Source organism: Entelurus aequoreus, linkage group LG02, assembly GCF_033978785.1.
Source record: "Entelurus aequoreus isolate RoL-2023_Sb linkage group LG02, RoL_Eaeq_v1.1, whole genome shotgun sequence".
NCBI classification, from domain to species: domain Eukaryota; kingdom Metazoa; phylum Chordata; class Actinopteri; order Syngnathiformes; family Syngnathidae; genus Entelurus; species Entelurus aequoreus.
The window spans coordinates 11,074,052-11,098,306 of NC_084732.1; the positions used below are offsets into that span (position 1 = coordinate 11,074,052).

At 29.7% G+C, this 24,255-nt stretch overlaps 1 protein-coding gene across 1 annotated transcript in view; it reads right to left on the bottom strand.

The window, feature by feature from the left end:
• si:ch211-186j3.6 (neural-cadherin) overlaps positions 1-24,255 on the bottom strand; it is a 250,919-nt gene that overhangs the window by 8,154 nt on the left and 218,510 nt on the right. The gene's annotated exons all lie outside the window — the stretch shown is intronic.

Genomic DNA, 24,255 nt, shown 5'->3' on the forward strand with positions numbered 1-24,255 from the left:
GTCAAATGAAATATGAGGAATAAAAAGTGTCAAAGTGAAATTAGAAGAAAAAAAACTGTCAAACTGAAATATGAGGAATAAAAAGTGTCAAAGTGAAATATGAGGAATAAAAAGTGTCAAAGTGAAATATCATGAATAGAAAGTTAAATATGTGGAATAAAAAGTATCAAAGTGAAATATGAGGAATAAAAAGTGTCAAAGTGAAATATGAGGAATAAAAAGTGTCAAAGTGAAATATGAGGAATAAAAAGTGTCAAAGTGAAATATCATGAATAGAAAGTTAAATATGTGGAATAAAAAGTGTCAAAGTGAAATATGAGGAATAAAAAGTGTCAAAGTGAAATATGAGGAATACAAACTGTCAAAGTGAAATATGAGGAATAGAAAGTTAAATATGTAGCATAAAAACTGTCAAATGAAATATGTGGAATAAAAAGTGTCAAATGAAATATGAGGAATAAAAAGTCTCAAAGTGAAATATGTGGAATAAAAATTGTCAAGGTGAAATATGAGGAATAATAAGTGTCAAAGTGAAATATGTGGAATAAAAAGTGTCAAATGAAATATGAGGAATAAAAAATGTCAAAGTGAAATATGAGGAATAAAAAGTGTCTACGTGAAATATGAGTAGTAAAAGTGTCACAGTAAAATATGAGGAATAAAAAGTGTCAGCGTGAAAAATGAAGAATAAAAACTGTCAAAGTGAAATATGAGGAATAAAAAGCGTCAAAGTGAAGCATGAGAATACAAAGTGTCAAAGTGAAATATGAGGAATAAAAAGTGTCAAATGAAATATGAGGAATAAAAAGTGTCTAAGTGAAATATGTGGAATAAAAAGTGTCAAAGTGAAATATGTGGAATAAAAAGTGTCAAAGTGAAATATGAGGAATAAAAAGTGTCAAAGTGAAATAAGAGGAATAAAAAGTGAAATATGAGGAAAAAACAGTGTCAAAGTGAAATATGAGGAATAAAAAGTGTCAAAGTGAAATATGAGGAATACAAAGTGTCAAAGTGAAATATGAGGAATAAAAAGTGTCGAAGTGAAATATGAGGAATAAAAAGTGTCAAAGTGAAATATGAGGAATAAAAAGTGTCGAAGTGAAATATGAGGAATACAAAGTGTAAAAGTGAAAAATGAGGAATAAAAAGTAACAAAGTGAAATATGAGGAATAAAAAGTGTCAAAGTCAAATATGAGGAATAAAAGTGTCAAAGTGAAGTATGAGGAATAAAAAGTGTCAAAGTGAAGTTTGAGGAATAAAAAGTATCAAAGTGAAATATGTGGAATAAAAAGTGTCAAAGTGAAATATGAGGAATAAAAAGTATCAAAGTGAAATATGAGGAATAAAAAGTGGCAAAGTCAAATATGAGGAATACAAAGTATCAAAGTGAAGTATGAGGAATAAAAAGTGTCAAAGTGAAATATGAGGAATAAAAAGTGTCAAAGTGAAGTATGAGGAATAAAAAGTGTCAAAGTGAAGTATGAGGAATAAAAAGTATCAAAGTGAAATATGAGGAATAAAAAGTGTCAAAGTGAAGTGTGAGGAATAAAAAGTATCGAAGGGAAGTATGAGGAATAAAAAGTGTCAAAGTGAAGTATGAGGAATAAAAAGTGTCAAAGTGAAGTATGTGGAATAAAAAGTGTCAAAGTGAAATATGAGGAATAAAAAGTGTCAAAGTGAAGTATGAGGAATAAAAAGTGTCAAAGTGAAGTATGAGGAATAAAAAGTGTCAAAGTGAAGTATGTGGAATAAAAAGTGTCAAAGTGTAATATGATGAATAAGAAGTGTCAAAGTGAAGTATGTGGAATAAAAAGTGTCAAAGTGAAATATGTGGAATAAAAAGTGTCAAAGTGAAGTACGAGGAATAAAAAGTGTCAAAGTGAAATATGAGGAATAAAAAGTGTCGAAGTGAAATATGAGGAATACAAAGTGTCAAAGTGAAAAATGAGGAATAAAAAGTATCAAAGTGAAATATGAGGAATAAAAAGTGTCAAAGTCAAATATGAGGAATAAAAAGTGTCAAAGTGAAGTATGAGGAATAAAAAGTGTCAAAGTGAAGTACGAGGAATATAAAGTGTCAAAGTGAAATATGAGGAATAAAAAGTGGCAAAGTCAAATATGAGGAATACAAAGTATCAAAGTGAAGTATGACGAATAAAAAGTGTCAAAGTGAAATATGAGGAATAAAAAGTGTCAAAGTGAAGTATGAGGAATAAAAAGTGTCAAAGTGAAGTATGAGGAATAAAAAGTATCAAAGTGAAATATGAGGAATAAAAAGTGTCAAAGTGAAGTGTGAGGAATAAAAAGTATCGAAGTGAAGTATGAGGAATAAAAAGTGTCAAAGTGAAGTATGAGGAATAAAAAGTGTCAAAGTGAAGTATGTGGAATAAAAAGTGTCAAAGTGAAATATGAGGAATAAAAAGTGTCAAAGTGAAGTATGAGGAATAAAAAGTGTCAAAGTGAAGTATGAGGAATAAAAAGTGTCAAAGTGAAGTATGTGGAATAAAAAGTGTCAAAGTGAAATATGTGGAATAAAAAGTGTCAAAGTGAAGTATGTGGAATAAAAAGTGTCAAAGTGAAATATGTGGACTAAAAAGTGTCAAAGTGAAGTACGAGGAATAAAAAGTGTCAAAGTGAAGTATGAGGAATAAAAAGTGTCAAAGTGAAGTATGTGGAATAAAAAGTGTCAAAGTGAATATGTGGAATAAAAAGTGTCAAAGTGAAGTATGTGGAATAAAAAGTGTCAAAGTGAAATATGTGGAATAAAAAGTGTCAAAGTGAAGTATGTGGAATAAAAAGTGTCAAAGTGAAATGTGAGGAATAAAAAGTGTCAAAGTGAAATATGAGTAATAAAAAATGTCAAAGTGAAGTATGAGGAATAAAAAGTGTCAAAGTGAAGTATGTGGAATAAAAAGTGTCAAAGTGAAATATGTGGAATAAAAAGTGTCAAAGTGAAGTATGAGGAATAAAAAGTGTCAAAGTGAAGTATGAGGAAGAAAAAGTGTCAAAGTGAAGTATGTGGAATAAAAAGTGTCAAAGTGAAGTATGTGGAATAAAAAGTGTCAAAGTGAAGTATGTGGAATAAAACGTTTCAAAGTGAAATATGTGGAATAAAAAGTGTCAAAGTGAAGTATGAGGAATAAAAAGTGTCAAAGTGAAGTATGAGGAATAAAAAGTGTCAAAGTGAAGTATGAGGAATAAAAAGTGTCAAAGTGAAATATGTGGACAAAAAAGTGTCAAAGTGAAGTATGAGGAATAAAAAGTGTCAAAGTGAAGTATGAGGAATAAAAAGTGTCAAAGTGAAATATGTGGAATAAAAAGTGTCAAAGTGAAATATGAGGAATAAAAAGTATCAAAGTGAAATATGAGGAATAAAAAGTGGCAAAGTCAAATATGAGGAATACAAAGTATCAAAGTGAAGTATGAGGAATAAAAAGTGTCAAAGTGAAATATGAGGAATACAAAGTGTCAAAGTGAAAAATGAGGAATAAAAAGTATCAAAGTGAAATATGAGGAATAAAAAGTGTCAAAGTCAAATATGAGGAATAAAAAGTGTCAAAGTGAAGTATGAGGAATAAAAAGTGTCAAAGTGAAGTACGAGGAATAAAAAGTGTCAAAGTGAAATATGAGGAATAAGAAAGTGGCAAAGTCAAATATGAGGAATACAAAGTATCAAAGTGAAGTATGACGAATAAAAAGTGTCAAAGTGAAATATGAGGAATAAAAAGTGTCAAAGTGAAGTATGAGGAATAAAAAGTGTCAAAGTGAAGTATGAGGAATAAAAAGTATCAAAGTGAAATATGAGGAATAAAAAGTGTCAAAGTGAAGTGTGAGGAATAAAAAGTATCGAAGTGAAGTATGAGGAATAAAAAGTGTCAAAGTGAAGTATGAGGAATAAAAAGTGTCAAAGTGAAGTATGTGGAATAAAAAGTGTCAAAGTGAAATATGAGGAATAAAAAGTGTCAAAGTGAAGTATGAGGAATAAAAAGTGTCAAAGTGAAGTATGAGGAACAAAAAGTGTCAAAGTGAAGTATGTGGAATAAAAAGTGTCAAAGTGAAATATGTGGAATAAAAAGTGTCAAAGTGAAGTATGTGGAATAAAAAGTGTCAAAGTGAAATATGTGGAATAAAAAGTGTCAAAGTGAATTACGAGGAATAAAAAGTGTCAAAGTGAAGTATGAGGAATAAAAAGTGTCAAAGTGAAGTATGTGGAATAAAAAGTGTCAAAGTGAATATGTGGAATAAAAAGTGTCAAAGTGAAGTATGTGGAATAAAAAGTGTCAAAGTGAAATATGTGGAATAAAAAGTGTCAAAGTGAAGTATGAGGAATAAAAAGTGTCAAAGTGAAGTATGAGGAATAAAAAGTGTCAAAGTGAAGTATGTGGAATAAAAAGTGTCAAAGTGAAATGTGAGGAATAAAAAGTGTCAAAGTGAAATATGAGTAATAAAAAATGTCAAAGTGAAGTATGAGGAATAAAAAGTGTCAAAGTGAAGTATGTGGAATAAAAACTGTCAAAGTGAAATATGTGGAATAAAAAGTGTCAAAGTGAAGTATGAGGAATAAAAAGTGTCAAAGTGAAGTATGAGGAAGAAAAAGTGTCAAAGTGAAGTATGTGGAATAAAAAGTGTCAAAGTGAAGTATGAGGAATAAAAAGTGTCAAAGTGAAGTATGTGGAATAAAAAGTTTCAAAGTGAAATATGTGGAATAAAAAGTGTCAAAGTGAAGTATGAGGAATACAAAGTGTCAAAGTGAAGTATGAGGAATAAAAAGTGTCAAAGTGAAGTATGAGGAATAAAAAGTGTCAAAGTGAAATATGTGGACAAAAAAGTGTCAAAGTGAAGTATGAGGAATAAAAAGTTTCAAAGTGAAGTATGAGGAATAAAAAGTGTCAAAGTGAAATATGTGGAATAAAAAGTGTCAAAGTGAAGTATGAGGAATAAAAAGTGTCAAAGTGAAGTATGTGGAATAAAAAGTGTCAAAGTGAATATGTGGAATAAAAAGTGTCAAAGTGAAGTATGTGGAATAAAAAGTGTCAAAGTGAAATATGTGGAATAAAAAGTGTCAAAGTGAAGTATGAGGAATAAAAAGTGTCAAAGTGAAGTATGAGGAATAAAAAGTGTCAAAGTGAAATAAGAGAAATAAAAAGTGAAATATGAGGAATAAACAGTGTCAAAGTGAAATATGAGGAATAAAAAGTGTCAAAGTGAAATATGAGGAATACAAAGTGTCGAAGTGAAATATGAGGAATAAAAAGTGTCGAAGTGAAATATGAGGAATACAAAGTGTCAAAGTGAAAAATGAGGAATAAAAAGTATCAAAGTGAAATATGAGGAATAAAAAGTGTCAAAGTGAAGTATGAGGAATAAAAAGTGTCAAAGTGAAGTATGAGGAATAAAAAGTGTCAAAGTGAAGTTTGAGGAATAAAAAGTATCAAAGTGAAATATGTGGAATAAAAATTGTCAAAGTGAAATATGACGAATAAAAAGTATCAAAGTGAAATATGAGGAATAAAAAGTGTCAAAGTCAAATATGAGGAATAAAAAGTGTCAAAGTGAAGTATGAGGAATAAAAAGTGTCAAAGTGAAATATGAGGAATAAAAAGTGTCAAAGTGAAATATGAGGAATAAAAAGTGTCAAAGTGAAATATGAGGAATACAAAGTATCAAAGTGAAATATGTGGAATAAAAAGTGTCAAAGTGAAGTATGAGGAATACAAAGTGTCAAAGTGAAGTATGAGGAATAAAAAGTGTCAAAGTGAAATATGAGGAATAAAAAGTGTCAAAGTGAAATATGATGAATAAAAAGTGTCAAAGTGAAATATCATGAATAGAAAGTTAAATATGTAGAATAAAAAGTGTCAAATGAAATATGTGGAATAAAAAGTGTCAAATGAAATATGAGGAATAAAAAGTGTCAAAGTGAAATATGATGAATAAAAAGTGTCAAAGTGAAATATCATGAATAGAAAGTTAAATATGTAGAATAAAAAGTGTCAAATGAAATATGTGGAATAAAAAGTGTCAAATGAAATATGTGGAATAAAAAGTGTCAAATGAAATATGTGGAATAAAAAGTGTCAAATGAAATATGAGGAATAAAAAGTCTCAAAGTGAAATATGTGGAATAAAAATTGTCAAGGTGACATATGAGGAATAATAAGTGTCAAAGTGAAATATGAGGAATACAAAGTGTCAAAGTGAAATATGAGGAATAAAAAGGGTCAAAGTGAAATATCAGGAATAGAAAGTTAAATATGTAGAATAAAAAGTGTCAATTGAAATATGTGGATAAAAAGTGTCAAATGAAATATGAGGAATAAAAAGTGTCAAAGTGAAATTAGAAGAAAAAAACCTGTCAAACTGAAATATGAGGAATAAAAAGTGTCAAAGTGAAATATGAGGAATAAAAAGTGTCAAAGTGAAATATGAGGAATAAAAAGTGTCAAAGTGAAATATCATGAATAGAAAGATAAATATGTGGAATAAAAAGTGTCAAAGTGAAATATGAGGAATAAAAAGTGTCAAAGTGAAATATGAGGAATAAAAAGTGTCAAAGTGAAATATGAGGAATAAAAAGTGTCAAAGTGAAATATCATGAATAGAAAGTTAAATATGTGGAATAAAAAGTGTCAAAGTGAAATATGAGGAATAAAAAGTGTCAAAGTGAAATATGAGGAATACAAACTGTCAAAGTGAAATATGAGGAATAAAAAGTGTCAAAGTGAAATATCAGGAATAGAAAGTTAAATATGTAGCATAAAAACTGTCAAATGAAATATGTGGAATAAAAAGTGTCAAATGAAATATGAGGAATAAAAAGTCTCAAAGTGAAATATGTGGAATAATAATTGTCAAGGTGAAATATGAGGAATAATAAGTGTCAAAGTGAAATATGTGGAATAAAAAGTGTCAAATGAAATATGAGGAATAAAAAATGTCAAAGTAAAATATGAGGAATAAAAACTGTCAGCGTGAAATATGAAGAATAAAAACTGTCAAAGTGAAATATGAGGAATAAAAAGCGTCAAAGTGAAGCATGAGAATACAAAGTGTCAAAGTGAAATATGAGGAATAAAAAGTGTCAAATGAAATATGAGGAATAAAAAGTGTCTAAGTGAAATATGTGGAATAAAAAGTGTCAAAGTGAAATATGTGGAATAAAAAGTGTCAAAGTGAAATATGAGGAATAAAAAGTGTCAAAGTGAAATAAGAGGAATAAAAAGTGAAATATGAGGAACAAACAGTGTCAAAGTGAAATATGAGGAATAAAAAGTGTCAAAGTGAAATATGAGGAATACAAAGTGTCAAAGTGAAATATGAGGAATAAAAAGTGTCGAAGTGAAATATGAGGAATACAAAGTGTAAAAGTGAAAAATGAGGAATAAAAAGTATCAAAGTGAAATATGAGGAATAAAAAGTGTCAAAGTCAAATATGAGGAATAAAAAGTGTCAAAGTGAAGTATGAGGAATAAAAAGTGTCAAAGTGAAGTTTGAGGAATAAAAAGTATCAAAGTGAAATATGTGGAATAAAAAGTGTCAAAGTGAAATATGAGGAATAAAAAGTATCAAAGTGAAATATGAGGAATAAAAAGTGGCAAAGTCAAATATGAGGAATACAAAGTATCAAAGTGAAATATGTGGAATAAAAAGTGTCAAAGTGAAATATGAGGAATAAAAAGTGTCAAAGTGAAATATGAGGAATAAAAAGTGTCAAAGTGAAGTATGAGGAATAAAAAGTGTCAAAGTGAAATATGAGGAATAAAAAGTGTCAAAGTGAAGTATGAGGAATAAAAAGTGTCAAAGTGAAGTATGAGGAATAAAAAGTATCAAAGTGAAATATGAGGAATAAAAAGTGTCAAAGTGAAGTGTGAGGAATAAAAAGTATCGAAGTGAAGTATGAGGAATAAAAAGTGTCAAAGTGAAGTATGAGGAATAAAAAGTATCAAAGTGAAGTATGTGGAATAAAAAGTGTCAAAGTGAAATATGAGGAATAAAAAGTGTCAAAGTGAAGTATGAGGAATAAAAAGTGTCAAAGTGAAGTATGAGGAATAAAAAGTGTCAAAGTGAAGTATGTGGAATAAAAAGTGTCAAAGTGAAATATGTGGAATAAAAAGTGTCAAAGTGAAGTATGTGGAATAAAAAGTGTCAAAGTGAAGTATGTGGAATAAAAAGTGTCAAAGTGAAATATGAGGAATACAAAGTGTCAAAGTGAAAAATGAGGAATAAAAAGTATCAAAGTGAAATATGAGGAATAAAAAGTGTCAAAGTCAAATATGAGGAATAAAAAGTGTCAAAGTGAAGTATGAGGAATAAAAAGTGTCAAAGTGAAGTTTGAGGAGTAAAAAGTATCAAAGTGAAATATGTGGAATAAAAAGTGTCAAAGTGAAATATGAGGAATAAAAAGTATCAAAGTGAAATATGAGGAATAAAAAGTGGCAAAGTCAAATATGAGGAATACAAAGTATCAAAGTGAAGTATGAGGAATAAAAAGTGTCAAAGTGAAATATGAGGAATAAAAAGTGTCAAAGTGAAGTATGAGGAATAAAAAGTGTCAAAGTGAAGTATGAGGAATAAAAAGTATCAAAGTGAAATATGAGGAATAAAAAGTGTCAAAGTGAAGTGTGAGGAATAAAAAGTGTAAAAGTGAAGTATGAGGAATAAAAAGTGTCAAAGTGAAGTATGTGGAATAAAAAGTGTCAAAGTGAAATATGAGGAATAAAAAGTGTCAAAGTGAAGTATGAGGAATTAAAAGTGTCAAAGTGAAGTATGAGGAATAAAAAGTGTCAAAGTGAAGTATGTGGAATAAAAAGTGTCAAAGTTAAATATGTGGAATAAAAAGTGTCAAAGTGAAGTATGTGGAATAAAAAGTGTCAAAGTGAAATATGTGGAATAAAAAGTGTCAAAGTGAAGTACGAGGAATAAAAAGTGTCAAAGTGAAGTATGAGGAATAAAAAGTGTCAAAGTGAAGTATGTGGAATAAAAAGTGTCAAAGTGAATATGTGGAATAAAAAGTGTCAAAGTCAAATATGAGGAATAAAAAGTGTCAAAGTGAAGTATGAGGAATAAAAAGTGTCAAAGTGAAATATGAGGAATAAAAAGTGTCAAAGTGGAATATGAGGAATAAAAAGTGTCAAAGTGAAATATGAGGAATACAAAGTATCAAAGTGAAATATGTGGAATAAAAAGTGTCAAAGTGAAATATGAGGAATACAAAGTGTCAAAGTGAAATATGAGGAATAAAAAGTGTCAAAGTGAAGTATGAGGAATAAAAAGTGTCAAAGTGAAATATGAGGAATAAAAAGTGTCAAAGTGAAGTATGAGGAATAAAAAGTGTCAAAGTGAAGTACGAGGAATAAAAAGTATCAAAGTGAAATATGAGGAATAAAAAGTGTCAAAGTGAAGTGTGAGGAATAAAAAGTATCGAAGTGAAGTATGAGGAATAAAAAGTGTCAAAGTGAAGTATGAGGAATAAAAAGTGTCAAAGTGAAGTATGTGGAATAAAAAGTGTCAAAGTGAAATATGAGGAATAAAAAGTGTCAAAGTGAAGTATGAGGAATAAAAAGTGTCAAAGTGAAGTATGTGGAATAAAAAGTGTCAAAGTGAATATGTGGAATAAAAAGTGTCAAAGTGAAGTATGTGGAATAAAAAGTGTCAAAGTGAAATATGTGGAATAAAAAGTGTCAAAGTGAAGTATGAGGAATAAAAAGTGTCAAAGTGAAGTATGAGGAATAAAAAGTGTCAAAGTGAAATATGTGGAATAAAAAGTGTCAAAGTGAAGTATGTGGAATAAAAAGTGTCAAAGTGAAATGTGAGGAATAAAAAGTGTCAAAGTGAAATATGAGTAATAAAAAATGTCAAAGTGAAGTATGAGGAATAAAAAGTGTCAAAGTGAAGTATGTGGAATAAAAACTGTCAAAGTGAAATATGTGGAATAAAAAGTGTCAAAGTGAAGTATGAGGAATAAAAAGTGTCAAAGTGAAGTATGAGGAAGAAAAAGTGTCAAAGTGAAGTATGTGGAATAAAAAGTGTCAAAGTGAAGTATGTGGAATAAAAAGTGTCAAAGTGAAGTATGTGGAATAAAACGTTTCAAAGTGAAATATGTGGAATAAAAAGTGTCAAAGTGAAGTATGAGGAATACAAAGTGTCAAAGTGAAGTATGAGGAATAAAAAGTGTCAAAGTGAAGTATGAGGAATAAAAAGTGTCAAAGTGAAATATGTGGACAAAAAAGTGTCAAAGTGAAGTATGAGGAATAAAAAGTGTCAAAGTGAAGTATGAGGAATAAAAAGTGTCAAAGTGAAATATGTGGAATAAAAAGTGTCAAAGTGAAATATGAGGAATAAAAAGTATCAAAGTGAAATATGAGGAATAAAAAGTGGCAAAGTCAAATATGAGGAATACAAAGTATCAAAGTGAAGTATGAGGAATAAAAAGTGTCAAAGTGAAATATGAGGAATACAAAGTGTCAAAGTGAAAAATGAGGAATAAAAAGTATCAAAGTGAAATATGAGGAATAAAAAGTGTCAAAGTCAAATATGAGGAATAAAAAGTGTCAAAGTGAAGTATGAGGAATAAAAAGTGTCAAAGTGAAGTACGAGGAATAAAAAGTGTCAAAGTGAAATATGAGGAATAAGAAAGTGGCAAAGTCAAATATGAGGAATACAAAGTATCAAAGTGAAGTATGACGAATAAAAAGTGTCAAAGTGAAATATGAGGAATAAAAAGTGTCAAAGTGAAGTATGAGGAATAAAAAGTGTCAAAGTGAAGTATGAGGAATAAAAAGTATCAAAGTGAAATATGAGGAATAAAAAGTGTCAAAGTGAAGTGTGAGGAATAAAAAGTATCGAAGTGAAGTATGAGGAATAAAAAGTGTCAAAGTGAAGTATGAGGAATAAAAAGTGTCAAAGTGAAGTATGTGGAATAAAAAGTGTCAAAGTGAAATATGAGGAATAAAAAGTGTCAAAGTGAAGTATGAGGAATAAAAAGTGTCAAAGTGAAGTATGAGGAACAAAAAGTGTCAAAGTGAAGTATGTGGAATAAAAAGTGTCAAAGTGAAATATGTGGAATAAAAAGTGTCAAAGTGAAGTATGTGGAATAAAAAGTGTCAAAGTGAAATATGTGGAATAAAAAGTGTCAAAGTGAATTACGAGGAATAAAAAGTGTCAAAGTGAAGTATGAGGAATAAAAAGTGTCAAAGTGAAGTATGTGGAATAAAAAGTGTCAAAGTGAATATGTGGAATAAAAAGTGTCAAAGTGAAGTATGTGGAATAAAAAGTGTCAAAGTGAAATATGTGGAATAAAAAGTGTCAAAGTGAAGTATGAGGAATAAAAAGTGTCAAAGTGAAGTATGAGGAATAAAAAGTGTCAAAGTGAAGTATGTGGAATAAAAAGTGTCAAAGTGAAATGTGAGGAATAAAAAGTGTCAAAGTGAAATATGAGTAATAAAAAATGTCAAAGTGAAGTATGAGGAATAAAAAGTGTCAAAGTGAAGTATGTGGAATAAAAACTGTCAAAGTGAAATATGAGGAATAAAAAGTATCAAAGTGAAATATGAGGAATAAAAAGTGGCAAAGTCAAATATGAGGAATACAAAGTATCAAAGTGAAATATGTGGAATAAAAAGTGTCAAAGTGAAATATGAGGAATAAAAAGTGTCAAAGTGAAATATGAGGAATAAAAAGTGTCAAAGTGAAGTATGAGGAATAAAAAGTGTCAAAGTGAAATATGAGGAATAAAAAGTGTCAAAGTGAAGTATGAGGAATAAAAAGTGTCAAAGTGAAGTATGAGGAATAAAAAGTGTCAAAGTGAAGTATGTGGAATAAAAAGTGTCAAAGTGAAATATGTGGAATAAAAAGTGTCAAAGTGAAGTATGTGGAATAAAAAGTGTCAAAGTGAAGTATGTGGAATAAAAAGTGTCAAAGTGAAATATGAGGAATACAAAGTGTCAAAGTGAAAAATGAGGAATAAAAAGTATCAAAGTGAAATATGAGGAATAAAAAGTGTCAAAGTCAAATATGAGGAATAAAAAGTGTCAAAGTGAAGTATGAGGAATAAAAAGTGTCAAAGTGAAGTTTGAGGAGTAAAAAGTATCAAAGTGAAATATGTGGAATAAAAAGTGTCAAAGTGAAATATGAGGAATAAAAAGTATCAAAGTGAAATATGAGGAATAAAAAGTGGCAAAGTCAAATATGAGGAATACAAAGTATCAAAGTGAAGTATGAGGAATAAAAAGTGTCAAAGTGAAATATGAGGAATAAAAAGTGTCAAAGTGAAGTATGAGGAATAAAAAGTGTCAAAGTGAAGTATGAGGAATAAAAAGTATCAAAGTGAAATATGAGGAATAAAAAGTGTCAAAGTGAAGTGTGAGGAATAAAAAGTGTAAAAGTGAAGTATGAGGAATAAAAAGTGTCAAAGTGAAGTATGTGGAATAAAAAGTGTCAAAGTGAAATATGAGGAATAAAAAGTGTCAAAGTGAAGTATGAGGAATTAAAAGTGTCAAAGTGAAGTATGAGGAATAAAAAGTGTCAAAGTGAAGTATGTGGAATAAAAAGTGTCAAAGTTAAATATGTGGGATAAAAAGTGTCAAAGTGAAGTATGTGGAATAAAAAGTGTCAAAGTGAAATATGTGGAATAAAAAGTGTCAAAGTGAAGTACGAGGAATAAAAAGTGTCAAAGTGAAGTATGAGGAATAAAAAGTGTCAAAGTGAAGTATGTGGAATAAAAAGTGTCAAAGTGAATATGTGGAATAAAAAGTGTCAAAGTCAAATATGAGGAATAAAAAGTGTCAAAGTGAAGTATGAGGAATAAAAAGTGTCAAAGTGAAATATGAGGAATAAAAAGTGTCAAAGTGGAATATGAGGAATAAAAAGTGTCAAAGTGAAATATGAGGAATACAAAGTATCAAAGTGAAATATGTGGAATAAAAAGTGTCAAAGTGAAATATGAGGAATACAAAGTGTCAAAGTGAAATATGAGGAATAAAAAGTGTCAAAGTGAAGTATGAGGAATAAAAAGTGTCAAAGTGAAATATGAGGAATAAAAAGTGTCAAAGTGAAGTATGAGGAATAAAAAGTGTCAAAGTGAAGTACGAGGAATAAAAAGTATCAAAGTGAAATATGAGGAATAAAAAGTGTCAAAGTGAAGTGTGAGGAATAAAAAGTATCGAAGTGAAGTATGAGGAATAAAAAGTGTCAAAGTGAAGTATGAGGAATAAAAAGTGTCAAAGTGAAGTATGTGGAATAAAAAGTGTCAAAGTGAAATATGAGGAATAAAAAGTGTCAAAGTGAAGTATGAGGAATAAAAAGTGTCAAAGTGAAGTATGTGGAATAAAAAGTGTCAAAGTGAATATGTGGAATAAAAAGTGTCAAAGTGAAGTATGTGGAATAAAAAGTGTCAAAGTGAAATATGTGGAATAAAAAGTGTCAAAGTGAAGTATGAGGAATAAAAAGTGTCAAAGTGAAGTATGAGGAATAAAAAGTGTCAAAGTGAAATATGTGGAATAAAAAGTGTCAAAGTGAAGTATGTGGAATAAAAAGTGTCAAAGTGAAATGTGAGGAATAAAAAGTGTCAAAGTGAAATATGAGTAATAAAAAATGTCAAAGTGAAGTATGAGGAATAAAAAGTGTCAAAGTGAAGTATGTGGAATAAAAAGTGTCAAAGTGAAATATGTGGAATAAAAAGTTTCAAAGTGAAGTATGAGGAATAAAAAGTGTCAAAGTGAAGTATGAGGAAGAAAAAGTGTCAAAGTGAAGTATGTGGAATAAAAAGTGTCAAAGTGAAGTATGTGGAATAAAAAGTGTCAAAGTGAAGTATGTGGAATAAAACGTTTCAAAGTGAAATATGTGGAATAAAAAGTGTCAAAGTGAAGTATGAGGAATACAAAGTGTCAAAGTGAAGTATGAGGAATAAAAAGTGTCAAAGTGAAGTATGAGGAATAAAAAGTGTCAAAGTGAAATATGTGGACAAAAAAGTGTCAAAGTGAAGTATGAGGAATAAAAAGTGTCAAAGTGAAGTATGAGGAATAAAAAGTGTCAAAGTGAAATATGTGGAATAAAAAGTGTCAAAGTGAATTATGAGGAATAAAAAGTATCAAAGTGAAATATGAGGAATAAAAAGTAGCAAAGTCAAATATGAGGAATACAAAGTATCAAAGTGAAGTATGAGGAATAAAAAGTGTCAAAGTGAAATATGAGGAATACAAAGTGTCAAAGTGAAAAATGAGGAATAAAAAGTATCAAAGTGAAATATGAGGAATAAAAAGTGTCAAAGTCAAATATGAGGAATAAAAAGTGTCAAAGTGAAGTATGAGGAATAAAAAGTGTCAAAGTGAAGTACGAGGAATAAAAAGTGTCAAAGTGAAATATGAGGAATAAGAAAGTGGCAAAGTCAAATATGAGGAATACAAAGTATCAAAGTGAAGTATGACGAATAAAAAGTGTCAAAGTGAAATATGAGGAATAAAAAGTGTCAAAGTGAAGTATGAGGAATAAAAAGTGTCAAAGTGAAGTATGAGGAATAAAAAGTATCAAAGTGAAATATGAGGAATAAAAAGTGTCAAAGTGAAGTGTGAGGAATAAAAAGTATCGAAGTGAAGTATGAGGAATAAAAAGTGTCAAAGTGAAGTATGAGGAATAAAAAGTGTCAAAGTGAAGTATGTGGAATAAAAAGTGTCAAAGTGAAATATGAGGAATAAAAAGTGTCAAAGTGAAGTATGAGGAATAAAAAGTGTCAAAGTGAAGTATGAGGAACAAAAAGTGTCAAAGTGAAGTATGTGGAATAAAAAGCTTCAAAGTGAAATATGTGGAATAAAAAGTGTCAAAGTGAAGTATGTGGAATAAAAAGTGTCAAAGTGAAATATGTGGAATAAAAAGTGTCAAAGTGAATTACGAGGAATAAAAAGTGTCAAAGTGAAGTATGAGGAATAAAAAGTGTCAAAGTGAAGTATGTGGAATAAAAAGTGTCAAAGTGAATATGTGGAATAAAAAGTGTCAAAGTGAAGTATGTGGAATAAAAAGTGTCAAAGTGAAATATGTGGAATAAAAAGTGTCAAAGTGAAGTATGAGGAATAAAAAGTTTCAAAGTGAAGTATGAGGAATAAAAAGTGTCAAAGTGAAGTATGTGGAATAAAAAGTGTCAAAGTGAAATGTGAGGAATAAAAAGTGTCAAAGTGAAATATGAGTAATAAAAAATGTCAAAGTGAAGTATGAGGAATAAAAAGTGTCAAAGTGAAGTATGTGGAATAAAAACTGTCAAAGTGAAATATGTGGAATAAAAAGTGTCAAAGTGAAGTATGAGGAATAAAAAGTGTCAAAGTGAAGTATGAGGAAGAAAAAGTGTCAAAGTGAAGTATGTGGAATAAAAAGTGTCAAAGTGAAGTATGAGGAATAAAAAGTGTCAAAGTGAAGTATGTGGAATAAAAAGTTTCAAAGTGAAATATGTGGAATAAAAAGTGTCAAAGTGAAGTATGAGGAATACAAAGTGTCAAAGTGAAGTATGAGGAATAAAAAGTGTCAAAGTGAAGTATGAGGAATAAAAAGTGTCAAAGTGAAATATGTGGACAAAAAAGTGTCAAAGTGAAGTATGAGGAATAAAAAGTGTCAAAGTGAAGTATGAGGAATAAAAAGTGTCAAAGTGAAATATGTGGAATAAAAAGTGTCAAAGTGAAGTATGAGGAATAAAAAGTGTCAAAGTGAAGTATGTGGAATAAAAAGTGTCAAAGTGAATATGTGGAATAAAAAGTGTCAAAGTGAAGTATGTGGAATAAAAAGTGTCAAGGTGCACCCAAAAGCCTGACACTTGAACACATGAATATCTAGTCTGCTATGTTCTTGCCCTGGACTTTATGGACTCTCACACTGAGTGGCAGTGCCAGGTCCAACACTGATAGGCAGGCAGGGCAGTAGGGATGCACCATTAATTGACATAGAGGCTTTAATTAGTGCCATAAATGATAAATAACCACAAGAGTCACCGGCATTTGAGTGACAGACATGTTGGCTAATCCGAATTGTTGAGCCTCGCGTTTCTTCGTCTCGCGCTTCAAACCAAAAGAAAGAGGTCTCACTTCTGCTTTGCTCTCAGCACCTGAGCGCCTTTATTGAACTGAACGCAGTGAGCCCTCTTTTCAGTCATCCACAATCTTTGTTTCGGTGGGCAGAGGGCAAGACTGACTCGCTAGTGAAAAGTGCTGCAATGTAACAAAAATAGGAGAAAAACAAATATGATTACAAAGCCAAGTGTCCCTTTGTGGTAATATTGCAGCTTCAAATCGGATGGGCAATATGAGCCCATCAACATGAACGAACAAGCAAGAATGCCGTGATCATGTGATGCCAACAAACAAAAATACAACGTCCAACCCCGTTTTTCCAACTGGGAAAAAAATACACTTTAAGATGTTCAATATTTATTTAAGTTAACGGCGTGGCGAAGTTGGTAGAGTGGCCGGGCCAGCAATCGGAGGGTTGCTGGTTACTGGGGTTCAATCCCCACCTTCTACCATCCTATGACTAGGATGGTTGTGTCCTTGGGCAAGACACTTCACCCTTGCTCCTGATGGCTGCTGGTTAGCGCCTTGCATGGCAGCTCCCGCCATCAGTGTGTGAATGTGTGTGTGAATGGGTAAGTGTGAAAATACTGTCAAAGCGCTTTGAGTACCTTGAAGGTAGAAAAGCGCTATACAAGTATAACCCATTTATCATTATTTATCAAAGTGAAATATGTGGAATAAAAAGTGTCAAAGTGAAGTATGAGGAATAAAAAGTGTCAAAGTGAAGTATGAGGAATAAAAAGTGTCAAAGTGAAATAAGAGAAATAAAAAGTGAAATATGAGGAATAAACAGTGTCAAAGTGAAATATGAGGAATAAAAAGTGTCAAAGTGAAATATGAGGAATACAAAGTGTCAAAGTGAAAAATGAGGAATAAAAAGTATCAAAGTGAAATATGATGAATAAAAAGTGTCAAAGTGAAGTATGAGGAATAAAAAGTGTCAAAGTGAAGTATGAGGAATAAAAAGTGTCAAAGTGAAGTTTGAGGAATAAAAAGTATCAAAGTGAAATATGTGGAATAAAAATTGTCAAAGTGAAATATGAGGAATAAAAAGTATCAAAGTGAAATATGAGGAATAAAAAGTGTCAAAGTCAAATATGAGGAATAAAAAGTGTCAAAGTGAAGTATGAGGAATAAAAAGTGTCAAAGTGAAATATGAGGAATAAAAAGTGTCAAAGTGAAATATGAGGAATAAAAAGTGTCAAAGTGAAATATGAGGAATACAAAGTATCAAAGTGAAATATGTGGAATAAAAAGTGTCAAAGTGAAGTATGAGGAATACAAAGTGTCAAAGTGAAGTATGAGGAATAAAAAGTGTCAAAGTGAAATATGAGGAATAAAAAGTGTCAAAGTGAAATATGATGAATAAAAAGTGTCAAAGTGAAATATCATGAATAGAAAGTTAAATATGTAGAATAAAAAGTGTCAAATGAAATATGTGGAATAAAAAGTGTCAAATGAAATATGAGGAATAAAAAGTGTCAAAGTGAAATATGATGAATAAAAAGTGTCAAAGTGAAATATCATGAATAGAAAGTTAAATATGTAGAATAAAAAGTGTCAAATGAAATATGTGGAATAAAAAGTGTCAAATGAAATATGTGGAATAAAAAGTGTCAAATGAAATATGTGGAATAAAAAGTGTCAAATGAAATATGAGGAATAAAAAGTCTCAAAGTGAAATATGTGGAATAAAAATTGTCAAGGTGACATATGAGGAATAATAAGTGTCAAAGTGAAATATGAGGAATACAAAGTGTCAAAGTGAAATATGAGGAATAAAAAGGGTCAAAGTGAAATATCAGGAATAGAAAGTTAAATATGTAGAATAAAAAGTGTCAATTGAAATATGTGGATAAAAAGTGTCAAATGAAATATGAGGAATAAAATGTGTCAAAGTGAAATTAGAAGAAAAAAACCTGTCAAACTGAAATATGAGGAATAAAAAGTGTCAAAGTGAAATATGAGGAATAAAAAGTGTCAAAGTGAAATATGAGGAATAAAAAGTGTCAAAGTGAAATATCATGAATAGAAAGATAAATATGTGGAATAAAAAGTGTCAAAGTGAAATATGAGGAATAAAAAGTGTCAAAGTGAAATATGAGGAATAAAAAGTGTCAAAGTGAAATATGAGGAATAAAAAGTGTCAAAGTGAAATATCATGAATAGAAAGTTAAATATGTGGAATAAAAAGTGTCAAAGTGAAATATGAGGAATAAAAAGTGTCAAAGTGAAATATGAGGAATACAAACTGTCAAAGTGAAATATGAGGAATAAAAAGTGTCAAAGTGAAATATCAGGAATAGAAAGTTAAATATGTAGCATAAAAACTGTCAAATGAAATATGTGGAATAAAAAGTGTCAAATGAAATATGAGGAATAAAAAGTCTCAAAGTGAAATATGTGGAATAAAAATTGTCAAGGTGAAATATGAGGAATAATAAGTGTCAAAGTGAAATATGTGGAATAAAAAGTGTCAAATGAAATATGAGGAATAAAAAATGTCAAAGTAAAATATGAGGAATAAAAACTGTCAGCGTGAAATATGAAGAATAAAAACTGTCAAAGTGAAATATGAGGAATAAAAAGCGTCAAAGTGAAGCATGAGAATACAAAGTGTCGAAGTGAAATATGAGGAATAAAAAGTGTCAAATGAAATATGAGGAATAAAAAGTGTCTAAGTGAAATATGTGGAATAAAAAGTGTCAAAGTGAAATATGTGGAATAAAAAGTGTCAAAGTGAAATATGAGGAATAAAAAGTGTCAAAGTGAAATAAGAGGAATAAAAAGTGAAATATGAGGAACAAACAGTGTCAAAGTGAAATATGAGGAATAAAAAGTGTCAAAGTGAAATATGAGGAATACAAAGTGTCAAAGTGAAATATGAGGAATAAAAAGTGTCGAAGTGAAATATGAGGAATACAAAGTGTAAAAGTGAAAAATGAGGAATAAAAAGTATCAAAGTGAAATATGAGGAATAAAAAGTGTCAAAGTCAAATATGAGGAATAAAAAGTGTCAAAGTGAAGTATGAGGAATAAAAAGTGTCAAAGTGAAGTTTGAGGAATAAAAAGTATCAAAGTGAAATATGTGGAATAAAAAGTGTCAAAGTGAAATATGAGGAATAAAAAGTATCAAAGTGAAATATGAGGAATAAAAAGTGGCAAAGTCAAATATGAGGAATACAAAGTATCAAAGTGAAATATGTGGAATAAAAAGTGTCAAAGTGAAATATGAGGAATAAAAAGTGTCAAAGTGAAATATGAGGAATAAAAAGTGTCAAAGTGAAGTATGAGGAATAAAAAGTGTCAAAGTGAAATATGAGGAATAAAAAGTGTCAAAGTGAAGTATGAGGAATAAAAAGTGTCAAAGTGAAGTATGAGGAATAAAAAGTATCAAAGTGAAATATGAGGAATAAAAAGTGTCAAAGTGAAGTGTGAGGAATAAAAAGTATCGAAGTGAAGTATGAGGAATAAAAAGTGTCAAAGTGAAGTATGAGGAATAAAAAGTATCAAAGTGAAGTATGTGGAATAAAAAGTGTCAAAGTGAAATATGAGGAATAAAAAGTGTCAAAGTGAAGTATGAGGAATAAAAAGTGTCAAAGTGAAGTATGAGGAATAAAAAGTGTCAAAGTGAAGTATGTGGAATAAAAAGTGTCAAAGTGAAATATGTGGAATAAAAAGTGTCAAAGTGAAGTATGTGGAATAAAAAGTGTCAAAGTGAAATATGTGGAATAAAAAGTGTCAAAGTGAAATATGAGGAATACAAAGTGTCAAAGTGAAAAATGAGGAATAAAAAGTATCAAAGTGAAATATGAGGAATAAAAAGTGTCAAAGTCAAATATGAGGAATAAAAAGTGTCAAAGTGAAGTATGAGGAATAAAAAGTGTCAAAGTGAAGTTTGAGGAGTAAAAAGTATCAAAGTGAAATATGTGGAATAAAAAGTGTCAAAGTGAAATATGAGGAATAAAAAGTATCAAAGTGAAATATGAGGAATAAAAAGTGGCAAAGTCAAATATGAGGAATACAAAGTATCAAAGTGAAGTATGAGGAATAAAAAGTGTCAAAGTGAAATATGAGGAATAAAAAGTGTCAAAGTGAAGTATGAGGAATAAAAAGTGTCAAAGTGAAGTATGAGGAATAAAAAGTATCAAAGTGAAATATGAGGAATAAAAAGTGTCAAAGTGAAGTGTGAGGAATAAAAAGTGTAAAAGTGAAGTATGAGGAATAAAAAGTGTCAAAGTGAAGTATGTGGAATAAAAAGTGTCAAAGTGAAATATGAGGAATAAAAAGTGTCAAAGTGAAGTATGAGGAATTAAAAGTGTCAAAGTGAAGTATGAGGAATAAAAAGTGTCAAAGTGAAGTATGTGGAATAAAAAGTGTCAAAGTTAAATATGTGGAATAAAAAGTGTCAAAGTGAAGTATGTGGAATAAAAAGTGTCAAAGTGAAATATGTGGAATAAAAAGTGTCAAAGTGAAGTACGAGGAATAAAAAGTGTCAAAGTGAAGTATGAGGAATAAAAAGTGTCAAAGTGAAGTATGTGGAATAAAAAGTGTCAAAGTGAATATGTGGAATAAAAAGTGTCAAAGTCAAATATGAGGAATAAAAAGTGTCAAAGTGAAGTATGAGGAATAAAAAGTGTCAAAGTGAAATATGAGGAATAAAAAGTGTCAAAGTGGAATATGAGGAATAAAAAGTGTCAAAGTGAAATATGAGGAATACAAAGTATCAAAGTGAAATATGTGGAATAAAAAGTGTCAAAGTGAAATATGAGGAATACAAAGTGTCAAAGTGAAATATGAGGAATAAAAAGTGTCAAAGTGAAGTATGAGGAATAAAAAGTGTCAAAGTGAAATATGAGGAATAAAAAGTGTCAAAGTGAAGTATGAGGAATAAAAAGTGTCAAAGTGATGTACGAGGAATAAAAAGTATCAAAGTGAAATATGAGGAATAAAAAGTGTCAAAGTGAAGTGTGAGGAATAAAAAGTATCGAAGTGAAGTATGAGGAATAAAAAGTGTCAAAGTGAAGTATGAGGAATAAAAAGTGTCAAAGTGAAGTATGTGGAATAAAAAGTGTCAAAGTGAAATATGAGGAATAAAAAGTGTCAAAGTGAAGTATGAGGAATAAAAAGTGTCAAAGTGAAGTATGAGGAATAAAAAGTGTCAAAGTGAAGTATGTGGAATAAAAAGTGTCAAAGTGAAATATGTGGAATAAAAGGTGTCAAAGTGAAGTATGTGGAATAAAAAGTGTCAAAGTGAAATATGTGGAATAAAAAGTGTCAAAGTGAAGTACGAGGAATAAAAAGTGTCAAAGTGAAGTATGAGGAATAAAAAGTGTCAAAGTGAAGTATGTGGAATAAAAAGTGTCAAAGTGAATATGTGGAATAAAAAGTGTCAAAGTGAAGTATGTGGAATAAAAAGTGTCAAAGTGAAATATGTGGAATAAAAAGTGTCAAAGTGAAGTATGAGGAATAAAAAGTGTCAAAGTGAAGTATGTGGAATAAAAAGTGTCAAAGTGAAATATGTGGAATAAAAAGTGTCAAAGTGAAGTATGAGGAATAAAAAGTGTCAAAGTGAAATATGTGGAATAAAAAGTGTCAAAGTGAAGTATGTGGAATAAAAAGTGTCAAAGTGAAATATGTGGAATAAAAAGTGTCAAAGTGAAATGTGAGGAATAAAAAGTGTCAAAGTGAAATATGAGGAATAAAAAATGTCAAAGTGAAGTATGAGAAATAAAAAGTGTCAAAGTGAAGTATGTGGAATAAAAAGTGTCAAAGTGAAATATGTGGAATAAAAAGTGTCAAAGTGAAGTATGAGGAATAAAAAGTGTCAAAGTGAAGTATGTGGAATAAAAAGTGTCAAAGTGAAATAAAAAGTGTCAAAGTGAAGTATGTGGAATAAAAAGTGTCAAAGTGAAATATGTGGAATAAAAAGTGTCAAAGTGAAGTACGAGGAATAAAAAGTGTCAAAGTGAAGTATGAGGAATAAAAAGTGTCAAAGTGAAGTATGTGGAATAAAAAGTGTCAAAGTGAATATGTGGAATAAAAAGTGTCAAAGTGAAGTATGTGGAATAAAAAGTGTCAAAGTGAAATATGTGGAATAAAAAGTGTCAAAGTGAAGTATGAGGAATAAAAAGTGTCAAAGTGAAGTATGAGGAATAAAAAGTGTCAAAGTGAAGTATGAGGAATAAAAAGTGTCAAAGTGAAATATGTGGAATAAAAAGTGTCAAAGTGAAGTATGTGGAATAAAAAGTGTCAAAGTGAAATATGTGGAATAAAAAGTGTCAAAGTGAAATGTGTGGAATAAAAAGTGTCAAAGTGAAATATGAGGAATAAAAAATGTCAAAGTGAAGTATGAGAAATAAAAAGTGTCAAAGTGAAGTATGTGGAATAAAAAGTGTCAAAGTGAAATATGTGGAATAAAAAGTGTCAAAGTGAAGTATGAGGAATAAAAAGTGTCAAAGTGAAGTATGTGGAATAAAAAGTGTCAAAGTGAAGTATGTGGAATAAAAAGTGTCAAAGTGAAGTATGTGGAATAAAAAGTGTCAAAGTGAAGTATGTGGAATAAAAAGTTTCAAAGTGAAATATGTGGAATAAAAAGTGTCAAAGTGAAGTATGAGGAATAAAAAGTGTCAAAGTGAAGTATGAGGAATAAAAAGTGTCAAAGTGAAATATGAGGACTAAAAAGTGTCAAAGTAAAGTATGAGGAATAAAAAGTGTCAAAGTGAAATATGTGGAATAAAAAGTGTCAAAGTGAAGTATGAGGAATAAAAAGTGTCAAGTGAAGTATGTGGAATAAAAAGTGTCAAAGTGAATATGTGGAATAAAAAGTGTCAAAGTGAAGTATGTGGAATAAAAAGTGTCAAAGTGAAATATGTGGAATAAAAAGTGTCAAAGTGAAGTATGAGGAATAAAAAGTGTCAAAGTGAAGTATGTGGAATAAAAAGTGTCAAAATTAAGTATGTGGAATAAAAAGTTTCAAAGTAAAATATGTGGAATAAAAAGTGTCAAAGTGAAGTATGAGGAATAAAAAGTGTCAAAGTGAAATATGTGGAATAAAAAGTGTCAAAGTGAAGTATGAGGAATAAAAAGTGTCAAAGTGAAGTATGAGGAAAAAAAAGTGTCAAAGTGAAGTATGAGGAATAAAAAGTGTCAAAGTGAAGTATGAGGAATAATAAGTGTCAAAGTGAAGTATGAGGAATAAAAAGTGTCAAAGTGAAGTATGTGGAATAAAAAGTGTCAAAGTGAAATATGTGGAATAAAAAGTGTCAAAGTGAAGTACGAGGAATAAAAAGTGTCAAAGTGAAGTATGAGGAATAAAAAGTGTCAAAGTGAAGTATGTGGAATAAAAAGTGTCAAAGTGAATATGTGGAATAAAAAGTGTCAAAGTGAAGTATGTGGAATAAAAAGTGTCAAAGTGAAATATGTGGGATAAAAAGTGTCAAAGTGAAGTATGAGGAATAAAAAGTGTCAAAGTGAAGTATGAGGAATAAAAAGTGTCAAAGTGAAGTATGAGGAATAAAAAGTGTCAAAGTGAAATATGTGGAATAAAAAGTGTCAAAGTGAAGTATGTGGAATAAAAAGTGTCAAAGTGAAATATGTGGAATAAAAAGTGTCAAAGTGAAATGTGTGGAATAAAAAGTGTCAAAGTGAAATATGAGGAATAAAAAATGTCAAAGTGAAGTATGAGAAATAAAAAGTGTCAAAGTGAAGTATGTGGAATAAAAAGTGTCAAAGTGAAATATGTGGAATAAAAAGTGTCAAAGTGAAGTATGAGGAATAAAAAGTGTCAAAGTGAAGTATGTGGAATAAAAAGTGTCAAAGTGAAGTATGTGGAATAAAAAGTGTCAAAGTGAAGTATGTGGAATAAAAAGTGTCAAAGTGAAGTATGTGGAATAAAAAGTTTCAAAGTGAAATATGTGGAATAAAAAGTGTCAAAGTGAAGTATGAGGAATAAAAAGTGTCAAAGTGAAGTATGAGGAATAAAAAGTGTCAAAGTGAAATATGAGGACTAAAAAGTGTCAAAGTAAAGTATGAGGAATAAAAAGTGTCAAAGTGAAATATGTGGAATAAAAAGTGTCAAAGTGAAGTATGAGGAATAAAAAGTGTCAAGTGAAGTATGTGGAATAAAAAGTGTCAAAGTGAATATGTGGAATAAAAAGTGTCAAAGTGAAGTATGTGGAATAAAAAGTGTCAAAGTGAAATATGTGG